Raw genomic sequence first — 15341 nt, forward strand, 5'->3', positions numbered from 1 at the left:
TGAGTAAAACATCATATTTTAAGCTGGAAATGAGGACCGTGGTGTAAAAAACCGAAATTCTCCTTTAAGCACTCATCTATTACTATTTACTATTATTATTATTGCTAGGAGCATCCCTCGCTGCCTCGCCCGCTGCACTGGCAGTGCTCATTTTTACCGTGTCACGTTGGTTTGCCCTCGAGGTCTCACGCGCTTCGTGGGCTCGCAGATGCAGCTCGGCCGCTGCACGGCCTCACCAGCATGCACCGCCGCGCCATCGGCCACCCAATTATATTAGTATGATTATTTATTTATTTTTATCAGGTTTATTTTTATCAGGTTTATCAGATTTCTCTCCAATTTTCTCCACAAGTATACTTGGCCAATTCCCCCTGCTGTTCTGGTCATTGCTCCTCCCCTCCACATGCTTCCTCCGACACATGTGAGGTCGCCAGCTTCTTCCGTTTACCTGACAGCGAGGAGTTTGACTGGCAGGACGTAGTGCGTGGAAGGATCACGCTATTCCCCCCAGTTGGGACTGACACCTTAATGTTATTTTCCTCTACACTGTAGAATACTGTAGAGTCTCTACAGTATTCGCACCTCTTTCTGTTGACCATCTATTATGATGAGAATTAATACTTTCCCCAGCAGATGTTCAGCCTGGTAGGAGTGAACTAAGGCCAATCCATCTCCACCCCTTTTATTTGTTTAGGCTAAATGGAAATAAGTGTGATGGTGGAATCAACACATAATTTTTTTCTTTCAAACTGACCACTGAACAGTTTGTTCCTAGTGGTAACGTTTTCATGGAGGAGAGGCCAGGAAAGCAACCTCCAGAAACCAGTTTGAATAGCGAGGCAGTCTTATGGTTTTGTTTGATGAAAAAATAAACACCGAGTGTGTATTCATCGTTATTATTGGGATTAAGGACACAATTCCGACACTTTTCATAATTTCCACATTCTGCAGGAGCCCAGTGCCACTTGAGCCACACCCAGAGCATCATCTGGATGCTGAAGAAAATGGCCTCCTGTTCTCCTTGTTTTTTGGAAATGCTAAGTTTGCTGTTGAAAAATAGCTGAGAGCCCGTCGGAGTCTCATCTTTCCTACAGTACGTCGCATACCTGCTGCCAGGGTTTCATATGAAAGCTGGCAGTCATTAATGCAGGAAACAAGAATCAGGCCAGCTTTAAAAAGCATGACAGGCAACCATCTGTACTTTCATCTGCCCCAAATGAGCTCACCTAGGTGGTATGCATCAAAGAACCCCTCTGCTCTGCCACAGACGTCAGCTCTGCTGTGCGTTGTCATCAGCTGTTAAAAGCATGTGAGCGTGACATTAACAGCGGCCGACAATATAATGATTAGCCTCTTGTCACACTGGAACTGCAAAATGTTTTGATTGTGAAAGGTCTGGGCTAGCTTAGCGGCTACTCACATGGGAATATATGTAAGACATGTTTCCTAAATGACGAAGGGACATTTGGCGTCAGTGGATTTTTTCTTTCCGCTTTTTTGCTTTGACCTCTTTAACTTGGCAAATTAGATTAAAACACCACAAATTTGCGACAGCAGAAAGAAATGACCGTTAAATGTTACCGCAAAAGAGGACATTTGCTCATTCTTGGACCAGCCTGAGAGCAATTTCATCACCTTCCACTAGTGGGCTCAGTCTTTACGATCAGGGTGCCATTCTTCTTCATATACCATTTTCATTGTTTAACGTTTTGGGCCAACCTAGCTGCTCATCAGAAATTCATGTTGTGTCAGAACATAAAACAGCTTGTAACTCAATGGGATATATGACAGCATTTCCAGGCAGTGGTTGCCTAGCAGCACCATAACAGTACAACGCATTGGAGGAAATGTTGGTGGTGTGAGTAATGACCTGCACACAGACAACACAACATGGATGCTAAAACTCTGTTATAAATACTTGCAGCTGGAGCTTTTTGGAGGGACCTTTGCATTAGAGGTTTGTAAGAAATTTGATCTAATTGCACAGACTTTTCAGAGGGGAGTTTTCTCTCTGAAAGAGGTTGTGCTAATAATAATAATAATAATAGATTGTATTTGTATAGCACTTTTCATTTTGGACAAAATCCCAAAGTGCTTACAGAGTAAAAATAAAATAAAAATAAGATAAAATAATTAAAATAATAAAAAATTAAAAGGGGAATAAAAAATAAGTAAATAAAAGATTAAAAGAACATTAAAAGAACCTAAAAAATCACATAAAAAGCCTAAAAACTAAGGAAAGCACAAAACTAGAAGGCTTTATTAAAAAGGAAAGTTTTCAGTCCCTTTTTAAAAGCATCCACCGTCTGTGGAGCTCTTAGGTGGTCGGGAAGAGTGTTCCACAGACGGGGAGCGGCAGAGCAGAAGGCCCGGTCTCCCATGGTGCAGAGCTTGGTTCTGGGGGGATGGAGGAGGTGATTGTTATTTGAGCGGAGGTTGCGGGAGGAGGTTTGAGTTATGAGGAGTTCCTTGAGGTATGGGGGGGCATGTCCGTGGATACATTGATGTGTCAGCAGAGCGATTTTGTATTCGATTCTGGAGGAAACAGGGAGCCAGTGAAGAGAGTGGAGGATGGGGGTTATGTGGTCGTACTTTCGTACTCTCATCAGGATCCTCGCAGCAGAGTTTTGAATGTGTTGGAGCTTCTGGAGGCTCTTGCTGGGGATCCCGATGAGGAGCGTGTTCCAGTAGTCCAGCCTTGAGGAGACAAAGGCGTGGACGAGTTTCTCAGCGTCTGGCAGGCTGAGTGTGGGACGGAGTTTTGAGATGTTCTTGAGGTGGTAGAATGAGGTTTTGCACAGGTGTTTGATGTGGGCGTCAAATGACAATACAATGCCCAATACTGCTTGCCCAATACAACGAGCAAATTGACTCCTGGTAGAGCACAGCTTTCCAACTTTGATTCAAACGGATGTGATTCATTTCACAGCGTAGTGACCAGTGGGAGAAGGTCTTCACAGTGTAGTGACCAGTGGGAGAAGGTCTGCTGCAGCTCACTGACACAGTGTAGTGACCAGTGGGAGAAGGTCTTCACAGCGTAGTGACCAGTGGGAGAAGGTCTTCACAGCGTAGTGACCAGTGGCAGAAGGTCTTCACAGTGTAGTGACCAGTGGCAGAAGGTCTTCACAGTGTAGTGACCAGTGGCAGAAGGTCTTCACAGCGTAGTGACCAGTGGCAGAAGGTCTTCACAGTGTAGTGACCAGTGGGAGAAGGTCTGCTGTAGCTCACTGACACAGTGTAGTGACCAGTGGCAGAAGGTCTTCACAGCGTAGTGACCAGTGGCAGAAGGTCTTCACAGTGTAGTGACCAGTGGGAGAAGGTCTGCTGTAGCTCACTGACACAGCGTAGTGACCAGTGGGAGAAGGTCTTCACAGCGTAGTGACCAGTGGGAGAAGGTCTTCACAGCGTAGTGACCAGTGGGAGAAGGTCTTCACAGCATAGTGACCAGTGGAAGAAGGTCTTCACAGTGTAGTGACCAGTGGGAGAAGGTCTTCACAGCATAGTGACCAGTGGAAGAAGGTCTTCACAGCGTAGTGACCAGTGGGAGAAGGTCTTCACAGCATAGTGACCAGTGGAAGAAGGTCTTCACAGTGTAGTGACCAGTGGGAGAAGGTCTTCACAATGTAGTGACCAGTGGCAGAAGGTCTTCACAGCGTAGTGACCAGTGGGAGAAGGTCTTCACAGCATAAGCCGTTTTCACACATGCGTACAAGAACATTGCCTGTAAATCAATAACGGCTATTTCCCAGAATTTCCCTTCACACCTGAGGGATCACATGTGTAAAAATAGCTGTGAAAGAAGCTGTATTTTGGGGGGCGGGGGGGGGGGGGGGGGGGGGCAGAACTCCAAGGGTGAAATAAGTTTGCTTGTCACACAATAAATCACACTCGTTTGACTTAAGAGGGCATGTATGTTGTATCCTTCACATTCGCTAACCAGTCTTTGAACTGAAATCTTTGAAGAAGTTGGGATCCCTGTCGGAGAGAAATAGCCTGGTTCGATGTTTATCCGTTCACCTGCGTCACGTTGAAGCACTTTTTACAGACTGGCTTTGTTTCATGTGTCCAGGGGCTTGCATTCGCTGTCTGCAACGTAAGCAAAATACTTCCACATTTCGCTTCGTGCATCTGCTTTCTCGACAAGCGTTGGCCGGCTTGCAAGACTCTCAGAACAAGCCGCTGCCATTTTCGCTGTGTATGTCCCTGTCGGGCTGCTGAGGAGGACTGAAGGACTGGCCAGAGAGTGAGCAGAGAGGGGAGGGGGGGAAATCGGCACGCCCAAACATGAAGCAGGCATACCACTCTTATCACAAGGTTAGAAGTGGTCAAATGTCCGCGATGACGGGGGCGCGCTTATACCGGAAAACAACTTTCACACATGAAGGCATTACACCGCTTTCTGGTCTTTCTGGTCTTTTCTGGTTTCCCGGTATAAAGCGCATGTGTGAAAACGGCTATAGTGACCAGTGGGAGAAGGTCTGCTGTAGCTCACTGACAGAAACATGCAGAGATGCAGCAATCCTCCTCCTCTCTGGCCTGTACTTTGACATCTTTACAGCTCAGCAGTAGTGTTGTGTCCTTGCCTGACATTAACTGTACCTTGTAGTGAACTCAAGTGTATGAATTATGGGAGTCTCTCATGAACCTTTACGACTTACAAGCTTAGGGAGGATTCGTGAGATTTTCTTTCTAAACAACTAAACAGAGCCTCTTTGGTTTGCAATAAAACTGAACTCCTAAGTGCTATTGTTATTATAGGCTACATTTGTAATGCAGCTCAAAAGCAAAATTTTATTGCATCGTTGTGGAACAAATAGTTTCCATAACCATTTTCACACTAGTATAAGTAGCACTGTAAAATATTGAAACTTGGATGAAAAAGTGAGCCATTTGTCTAAGCCTTGCTTGAAAATGAGTTGCAAAACACTTGCAAACAAACGTGACAGTGAAAACGAAGCTATTCTGAAAGGAGTTATGCAGCGTGATATGCTGAGGCTGTTAATTATGTTTATGGCAAAAGAATGTTTTTGCTTTTCTCTAGCAGCCGTATCACATTTGCAATTACTGCCAAGCCAAAGCACGGTCTCACACATTCCTTAGTGCGATGCACTATCTGCAAGTGTAGAGTGTGTTTCCTTTGGAGAGATTGCAATCCAAGATGGCCGTCCAATAAATAGATATATCGTATTCATCAGCTCTCCAGACAGTGGGATGTAACACAACATAGAATGCCATCGTTAATTGATATCTACAGGAGGAATTCTTCCTTGACGGTTAAGCAACACCAAAGAAGCGGAAAGGTGATGGAACTCAGTTATGCTACTCCAAGCAACGGTTTCTCCTTAAAAGAAAGATGAAGGATAAAAAGAAAGGAAAAAATACAATTAATATCCAGATATCCAAAATGCCAGATTACCCAACAAGGGCCCTACAGAGATAGAGGGAGGAATGGCGAAAGGTATACAGGGAAGGGAAGGAGAAACCCCCGCTCCAGGTTTGTGACATCATCCTCCCCACTGCTCACGTCCAGACCAAACAGGGCCATGAGTCTGCTTCTCCTTTCTTCTCTCCCTCCTCTTTTTCTTTTTCCCTCTCTCCTTTAGACAAAGTGGGAGGAGGAAAGGAAAGGTGGCAGAGCTCCAGGACTTTGGAAGTCTGTCCCATCCCAGTCTTGAACTCAGAAGCACTGCTCCTCTGGTGCTAGACCGGCCGGGTGACTTGTCTCTTTCTGTCTCGGGCCGTTTCTCCCCTTCACTCAGGACCTGTTTCTCTGCACATCTCTTATCAGTTAGCCCATCACTGCCTTGCTCATCACTGCCTTCCTTTGGGAGGAGCTGCACCAGCCAGCCAGCCAGCCAGCCAGGGGACTTACCCAGCAGGATCATGACCAAAGGGCCAACGTGTATTCATTTTGCATAAGCCTTTCTTAAAAAAAAATCTCTCAAACAATACAGTGGAATACAGCTACTTAAGCTCAGGGTAAGTGGCAAAGCAGCTTTATTGCTCTCAGAAGTGGTGACTGTTGGACAGAGAGGTTGCTGCTCTGCTTTTTATAGATGTGCATGATGGCCGTTTTGTTTTGATTTCTCACTTTCGACTCCCTTCAAGATTGACCTTGAATGCACCTGTTAAGTGTTATTTGATGGCGCCCTTACTCAGTGTATTACATACCTGCTCTATTTCTTCTATTAAGGGATTTACGGTAGACGTTCTGGTGTTACGTCATCACGTTCGCTATCACTGGTCAGTCTGCTGTGAGAGCCTGAATCAGATAGTCGATACTGCTGTTGTATGCTGAATAAATATGCCTAAAGGCTAAAGAGATCCCTGACGAAGCTTTGCTTATTCTTCATGCAAGAAGAGGATTGCGCACCCATGCTTAACAGGTTATGGGCCCAGCTCAAGGATAAGCGAGCGTTTATATCTCGGAAGAAGTACGCGACGTATAACGCGTTAGCCACCGAAGCTAACAAGCTAGCTTAGCAGTGAAAAAGTATAGCAAGCTAGTAGCCACGGTAACGTTTGCACGTGTTAGCAAAAATGGCAAGCAGAGCAACAGGACTCCTGGCACCGCAGCTTTTGTTCAACGGATCCGAAGATAAGTATGACCTGTGGGAAATAAGATTCCTAGGCTGCTTACATACTCTGAAGCTAAAAGAGACTATTTTGCATGAGCCAGCTGCCGGAGCTACTGCTGAACAGCTAGCTGAAGATAGAAAGAAGAATGCGGACTGCTTTGCTGAACTAATAAGACTGATAGATGATAAAAGCCTGTCACTGATAAGACATGAAGCCGTTGATGAAGGCAGGAAGGCTCTGAAAATATTGAGAGAACACTATTGTGGAAAGAGCAAGCCAAGGATTATAAACCTGTACACGTCGTTGACCAAGCTACGCATGGCAGACAACGAGAGTGTTACCGACTACATAATAAGGGCAGAGAACCTTATTACGGCTTTGAGAAGTGCAGGTGAGGCCGTGAGTGATGGACTAACTGTGGCTATGGTACTAGGTGGGCTACCAGATTGCTTCAAGCCACTAGCCGTTCATGTAACGCAGAACGAAGATAACGTTACATTTGCAGACTTTAAAAGAAGACTACGTGTCTATGAAGAGTCAGAGAAAATGAACACGGCAGAATCTGCAGATAATGTGATGATGACATGTGTAAAGCAAAGTCGAGGGCGAGGCCCCACCAAAACGAACACTAGTAACAGAAAAGATGAAGATACCAATGTGACATGTTACAAGTGTGGAATTAAAGGCCACAAGGCAAGAAAATGTTATAGAAAAGTGTGGTGTAATTACTGCAAAAATAACACACACCAAGAATTCCTCTGTAAGAAAAAAGGCGGCCAAGATGATGCCAGAAAAGTCGTGGAAGAAGAAGAAGGCGACCGAGACCATCTCTTCAAGGCCGAGCACATAAAGAACGAGGTACCACCAGACAACGTGAAGAAGAAAGGCATCATGGTGGATGCAGGAGCTACATCTCACATAGTGAATGACATCGGAAAGTTTAAAAGCTTCAACGACAAGTTCCAGCCTGAGACACACTCAGTGGAGTTAGCCGATGGGACTAAGTGCAGTGGGATAGCACAAAGAAGAGGAACAGCGATGATATGTCTACTGGACAGCGCTGGTAGACAGCACAAAGCACAGCTGAGGGATGCACTCTACGGGCCCTATTCTCCCACAAGCCTTCGGCGCTAAAACGGGCCTTAAACGCAAAAAAACGTGCCTTGCGCCTGTTTTGGGATGATATCAATATGGCTTTAGGCTGCCAAATGCGCTTTAGGCCGAATGGGCGTGGCGCAGCCCCAGAATGGGCCAAAGTGGGCGTGTCGGCCTTAAATCTCGGCGTACTGATATCTTGGCACCTGCCTTAAATTTAGCGCTTTGCGCCTTTGAAAACCAGGCCTATTCACTGCGCCAGTGCACTTGTGCCTCTCCCCTGTCACCCTTCTCTGTCTCTCTCTGAAACCAGGCGTATTCAGTGCGCCAGTGCTCTTCTGCCTCTGAGTCACCCTTCTCTCTCTCTCTCTGACTCCCTCGCTCAAACAGACACAACACATAGCAGCCACGCAGCACCCAGCTTCCCATAGGAAATAGCAGTTGTAAGTTTACTGCCTGTGAATGTCCACTCCCAGCATGCAATTGGGTCCTCCATTTCGCTACTAAATAGAGCCGAAATAGATATAAAAGGTAGATCTAAAATAATGTGTAATGGTAAGACAACCTGCAATTGTCGAACATTTCAATATTGGACCAAATAAAACATGAAATGAAACACCACCCTATGTGAAACATATATGTCCTCTTGAGCCTATATATACCCTGTGTGGATTTAACGTGATTTAGGTAAGTGACAGCGGAACGCGCTTCGGAAGCTTCTACTGTCATCTGCTATACTGTGATGTGCGCTCCAATAACTTCGCCCTACTCCACATTTAGTTTTACAATAAAAACACATTTATGCAATGACTTGACATAATGTAGGGTATATTTATGTGCATCATTCTACCTGCAGCAGGGGAGAGAAAACGATATCTTTCTGGACAAACTTTCACCAATCTAATAGGCTATATTTTTCTAGCTGATGCGTTTAGTACATTATTTTCACTTTGATCTTGCTATAGTGTAGCGTATTTACATGCTTGCAGTATTGAAACTGCAGTTAGATTGGTTTGAGAAGCATAATAATATGGAATAATAGCCTATAATGCAGACAGACAGACTGGATGAAGGGAGGGGGGGGGGGGGGCAGAGCGTTTGGCTTTCGTCTGGTTTTGCGGGATCACTGGAATTGGAGCTAAAAAGGCAAGCGTGCGATTCGTTTATTGCACTTATCCAATGAGCATGACGGTGCATAATTTTACGCCTAAAAGGCGTGGTTGTAATGCTTTGGGCTGCATCTAGCGCCAGCACGACGATATCAAGTGCGCCTTTCCACGCCCACTGCTTTGATCTGCGCCTGCCGCTCGGCCTAGAAACTGCGCCGATGCAACGATAGGGGCCTACATGCCTTCATACCCACATGACATATTTTCAGTTGCAAGGGCGACAAACGGAGGGGCAACGGTCACTTTCCAGAAAGGGAACAGTCGCATGGTTACTAAGGATGCGAGCAGGTTTGATATCCATGAAAGTGGAAATTTGTATTACTTGCCAACTGTTGAGGAGAATGTTGACCAGTGTAAAGGGTGCCATGACATACAAACTTGGCATAATATTTTGGGTCATTGTAACTATGACGACATACAAAAGTTACAAGGTGTAGTGCAAGGCATGGTGATAAAAGGAAGTGTAGCCAAACCAGATCAGTTGTGTGAAGTGTGCACACAGGGAAAATTCACCCAGTCAAGAAGTAGGGAGCCAGACATAAAAGCTAAGAAACCCTTAGAACTAGTCCACACTGATTTAGCCGGTCCCATGTCAACACCGAGCATTGAAGGGTTCAAGTATACACGGTCTTTTACAGACGATTACTCCGGTACAGTGTTTGTGTATTTTCTAAGGTCCAAGAGTGATACAGTGCAAGCCACTGAAAAGTTCTTAGCAGATGTAGGCCCCTATCGTTGCATCGGCGCAGTTTCTAGGCCGAGCGGCAGGCGCAGATCAAAGCAGTGGGCGTGGAAAGGCGCACTTGATATCGTCGTGCTGGCGCTAGATGCAGCCCAAAGCATTACAACCACGCCTTTTAGGCGTAAAATTATGCACCGTCATGCTCATTGGATAAGTGCAATAAACGAATCGCACGCTTGCCTTTTTAGCTCCAATTCCAGTGATCCCGCAAAACCAGACGAAAGCCAAACGCTCTGCCCCCCCCCCCCCCCTCCCTTCATCCAGCCTGTCTGTCTGCATTATAGGCTATTATTCCATATTATTATGCTTCTCAAACCAATCTAACTGCAGTTTCAATACTGCAAGCATGTAAATACGCTACACTATAGCAAGATCAAAGTGAAAATAATGTTCTATGCATCAGCTAGAAAAATATAGCCTATTAGATTGGTGAAAGTTTGTCCAGAAAGATATCATTTTCTCTCGCCTGCTGCAGGAAGGATGATGCACATAAATATACCCTACATTATGTCAAGTCATTGCATAAATGTGTTTTTATTGTAAAACTAAATGTGAAATAGGGCCAAGTTATTGGACGACATCACAGTATAGCAGATGCCATTAGAAGCGCGTTCCGAAGCGCGTTCCGCTGTTACTTCTCTAAATCACGTTAACTCGACAAGGGGTATATATATGCCCAGGAGGACATATATGTTTCACATAGGGTGGTGTTTTCATTTCGAGGTTTTATTTGGTCCAATATTGAAATGTTGACAATGGCAGGCTGTGTTACCATTACACATTAATTTAGAACTACCTTTTATATCTATTTTGGCTCATTTGGTGGCTATTTAGTAGCGAAATGAAGAAACACAATGCATGCTGGGAACTCAGAGAGAGAGAGAGAGAAGGGTGACAGAGAAGAAGCAGTGAAGGCAAAGAATAGGCCTGCTTTTGAAAAGCGCAAAGCGCTAAATGTAGGCCAGCTCCCAAGATATGACTAGGCTGGTATTTAGCGCCGACACGCCCACTTTGGGACTGCGCCACGCCCATTCGGCCTAAAGCGCATTTGGCAGCCTAAAGCCTATTGCTATCTTGCCGAAACAGGCGCAAGGCACGTTTTTTTGCGGTTAAGGCCCGTAATAGCGCCGATGGCCTGTGGGAGAATAGAGCCCGTAGCGCCCTATGGAGAAGTCAAGTGTATCCGTTCAGATAATGGTACTGAATTTACTAGTCGAGACTTCCAAACACTGTTAACAAAGAATAGGATTCGACACGAAACATCCGCACCCTATTCACCCCACCAAAATGGGACAGCGGAGAGAGGTTGGCGGACTCTCTATGATATGGGCAGATGCTTATTAATAGAAAGCGAGTTACCAGACAAATTATGGAACTACGCTATACAGACAGCAGCTTATGTAAGAAACAGATGCTACAGCAGGCGCACAAAGAAAACGCCGTACGAGCTGTTTGTAGGAAAAGAGCCCAACATATCCAAGTTGCAGAAATTTGGATCAATTTGTTTTGCTTATAAGCAAGAAAAAGGGAAGCTAGACTCTAGGTGCGAGCAAGGTGTTTTTATTGGCTACGATAAAAACAGCCCAGCTTATCTAGTGTACTATCCTGACACAGGAAGGATTCAAAAGAACAGGTTGGTTAAGTTCACAACCAAGACAGCGACAGAAAAAGAAACACAGACACCTGTGACAAACATAGAATATGATGATAGGGGTGTACAACACAGGGTCAATGACAGCGAAGAAAATGTTGATGAAAATGTGGTAAATATACCTGGTCAGAGTGGTGTTCCTGAGGTTTTGTCTGAACAGACTGAACGCACACAGCCGGGCAGAGTCACTGAGACTGTAAGCAGAAAGAACCCACCAAGAATTAAAAGGAGACCAGCTCACCTACAAGAGTTTGAGACTGAGGATACGTGGGATCAACTGCAAACATGCGTGGACTCTTGTTATAGAGCGGTGTGTGACATTCCCAACACCTACCTGGAAGCCATAATGTCGACAAAATCAGGAGAGTGGAAAAATGCTATGAATGACGAGATGTCATCACTGGAGGAGAACAAGACCTTCAGCCTCACTCAGTTGCCACCAGGCAAACAGGCAGTGGGGGGCAGATGGGTCTATGCACTCAAGAGTAACATTGATGGCTCTGATAAATATAAGGCAAGATTCGTAGCTAAAGGCTACAGTCAGAAACCGGGGACTGACTACAGAGAAACGTTTTCACCGACGGCAGATATGACGAGTGTCAGAGTGGTCATGCAGAAAGCAGCACAAGAGAACCTACTCTTGCACCAGATGGACGTTAAAACAGCCTATCTGCATGCACCAATTGACTGTGAACTCTATATGGAACAACCTGAGGGTTATGAGAAGAAGTCAGAAAAAGGTGAAAAGTTGGTATGCAAATTGCAAAAATCCCTCTACGGTTTAAAGCAATCCGGTAGAAATTGGAATGCTATGTTGCACACATGTTTGATTGAAAACAACTTTGTACAGAATCCCGCTGATAACTGTGTGTATACAAGAGAAAAACATGACGAAAAAGTGATCCTTATAATATGGGTTGACGATCTGATCATAGCAGCAAGTGATGAGGATGTATTGAAAAGTGTTAAGAGGATGCTTGCAGAAAGGTTTAAAATGAAAGATCTGGGGAAGTTGAAATATTTCTTGGGAATAGATTTTGAACAAGCAGAAGGTCAAATTAAAATGTCACAGAAAAGATATGTGGGCAAAATACTGGAGAGATTTGAAATGCAAGATTGCAGGTCCAGAGAGACTCCGTGTGAACCAAAACTTGAGTACACAGAAGATGCTGAAAAACTCAAAGATCCAAGAAAGTACAGAGAGGCAGTAGGAAGTTTAATATACTTGTCTACATGCACTCGACCAGATATAAGTTTCGTGGTCAGTAAATTATCTCAGCATTTTGCTGAACCCACAGAAGAACACTGGAACACAACAAAACATGTGTTCAGATACCTCAAAGGTACAGCAGAACAAGAATTATGCTATAAGAGAAATGAGACAGAGAGACTAGGTCTAAGAGTGTATAGTGATGCTGACTGGGCATCGGATGTAGCAGACAGACGGAGTACATCAGGATATTGTGTCAGTCTGAGTGAAGGAAGCTCTCTCATCTCATGGAAAACGAGAAAACAACCAACAGTGGCACTATCCACTTGTGAAGCAGAGTATATGTCTTTAGCATCAGCCATACAGGAATGTATGTACTTAGAACAGTTGCTCAGATTCATAGACAAATACCAATATGCACAAACAAAGGTGTACGAGGACAACCAAGGCACTATATCACTAGCCAAAAACCCAGTTAACAGGCAGAGGTGCAAGCATATTGATATCAAGTACCACTTCATAAGAGACACTGTAAATAATGGGAAGGTGATTTTGGAATACTGTCCCACTGAGCAAATGGTCGCTGATATAATGACAAAACCAGCCACCAAGTCAAAGCTAAAACGGTTTGCTCAAGACATGTTTGGCACTTAGAAGTGCAAAAAGAAAGTCAAAAAGAAAGGTGTTTAATTTACATTTTTATTAAGGTAAAGAAGAAACCTTATTTTCCATTGTTTTGTTTTCAGGTAACCCAGTGAGCTAAGAGCGAGTGGGGGTGTTAAGTGTTATTTGATGGCGCCCTTACTCAGTGTATTACATACCTGCTCTATTTCTTCTATTAAGGGATTTACGGTAGACGTTCTGGTGTTACGTCATCACGTTCGCTATCACTGGTCAGTCTGCTGTGAGAGCCTGAATCAGATAGTCGATACTGCTGTTGTATGCTGAATAAATATGCCTAAAGGCTAAAGAGATCCCTGACGAAGCTTTGCTTATTCTTCATGCAAGAAGAGGATTGCGCACCCATGCTTAACAGCACCCTTGTGTATGAGAGTGCATGACCACAGAATAGTATTTCTAGTCTCGGCATGTGGACATTTGACGGCTGCTGTAATCATAGGGCTGCAGAGACTTTTGGAGTTATGGCTCATAAATATCAGACTGAATGCCTTTAACTTATCAGTGAAACCTATACTCTGCTGGTGGAGAGAGTGAGAGGAGGGGAAGGGCTAGAGGTGAGCCGCAGTTTGGAGTGAAGGAGGAGACCTCCATGAGTGCGTTTACATGCACACCAATAAACTGATGACTGAGTAATCAGTTTATGGCAATAATCTGATTTCTGCGTTTACATGCACTTTAATAATCCGACAATAGGAAAAACCCGGGTTTACATGATTCAGTCAATTAGTCGGATTTCTCTCCAGAAGGCGGCGGTAATTCAACTTCTTACATGCAACTTGTACATGCGCAGTGCATGCGCAGATGTATAAACCCACAAGAAACCTGATACGCTGTATACATGCTCTCAAAAGACGGGTTATTGGCCAAAAACCTAGGTATGTTTATCGGTTTATTCATAACCCGATAACGGCCATAAACGGATAAAGCTTATCGGTTTATGCTGTTTACATGACCATTTGAATAATCAGGTAACTCCAGAAATCCGCTAATAAACTGTTGATTGTCTGCATGTAAACGCACTCCATTATGTTATGGGGAGTAATGTAAGCGAATGGAGAGGGGTGTGTGTGTGCGTACGTGCGCGTGCATGCGTGTATGTATGCATGTGCGTGTGTGTGTGCGTGCATGCGTGCGTGTGTGCGCACGTGCGCGTGTCTGTGCGCGCACGCGCGTGCTCTGTGTTTCTCTTCACTGGGTCTTAAACTTTTGCTCTTTTCTCTTTTGAGATGTTTGGTCTGTGCAACTTTGCTTTTACTGCCTGTATCAGATAATCATCTTGAGATAAATATTTCCTCAGAACCGCTGAGATAACAGATCAAAGGGCTGTGAACCTGCAAGGAGTTTCTCTCTACAAAGTGAGACAGTCATCATAATAAATAAATAAAAATCAGTCTACTTGACTTTGCAATCTACTTGCACAGTTGCTTTATAATAAAACACCACATTATATTAACTGGTTAACTGGTTTAACTCTCATATTAAAGCCCACTGACAATCAAAAAATAGTATAAAGCGTCCTCAGATCATCTTTCAATAGTTTTTGCACAGAGTATACTACTGTATATCATTCCAATTGCTATGGAACATCTAAAATAGATATTACAACGCCAGCCAGCCGATCCGAAATAGTGAATCTATTGTTAATGGCACAGTAGCATCCACATTTCAAAATCCCAAATCTCCACACACACGCAAGTGAGGCAGAGCTCTGAAGAACAGCGGTTGAATGGGCAGCGGTAGCTCAAACCACACCCTCTGAAGCCAATGCGAGAGTGGAAAGTGTGAAGAAAGTCTTCCACACTACTGGCCAGATGGACCAGGAGAACCAGAAGGAGTTTGGTCTCTTGGACTAAAGAGTGTGTGTGTGTGTGTGTGTGTGTGTGTGTGTGTGTGTGTGTGTGTGTGTATGTGTGTGTGTGTGTGTGTGTGTGTGTGTGTGTGTGTGTGTGTGTGTGTGTGTGTGTGTGTGTGTGTGTGTGTGTGTGTGTGTGTGTGTGTGTGTGTGTGTGTGTGTGTGTGTGTGCGTGCGTGCGCGTGCGCGCGTGTGTGTGTGTGGATGGACCAGGTGTGTGTCATTAATCTTCACCCTCTCTCCTACAAGGAAACAGAGGAATTCAGCTCTGCCTTCATTGCAGCGTTTTATTGTGTGCAGAAAATGGAGCTATTTTTACTCTTCCAAGTCTCTATAAAATGAAAATCCACTGGAAATGGTCA

This window comes from Poromitra crassiceps (assembly GCF_964638095.1).
Source record: "Poromitra crassiceps genome assembly, chromosome: 13".
NCBI lineage: Eukaryota > Metazoa > Chordata > Actinopteri > Beryciformes > Melamphaidae > Poromitra > Poromitra crassiceps.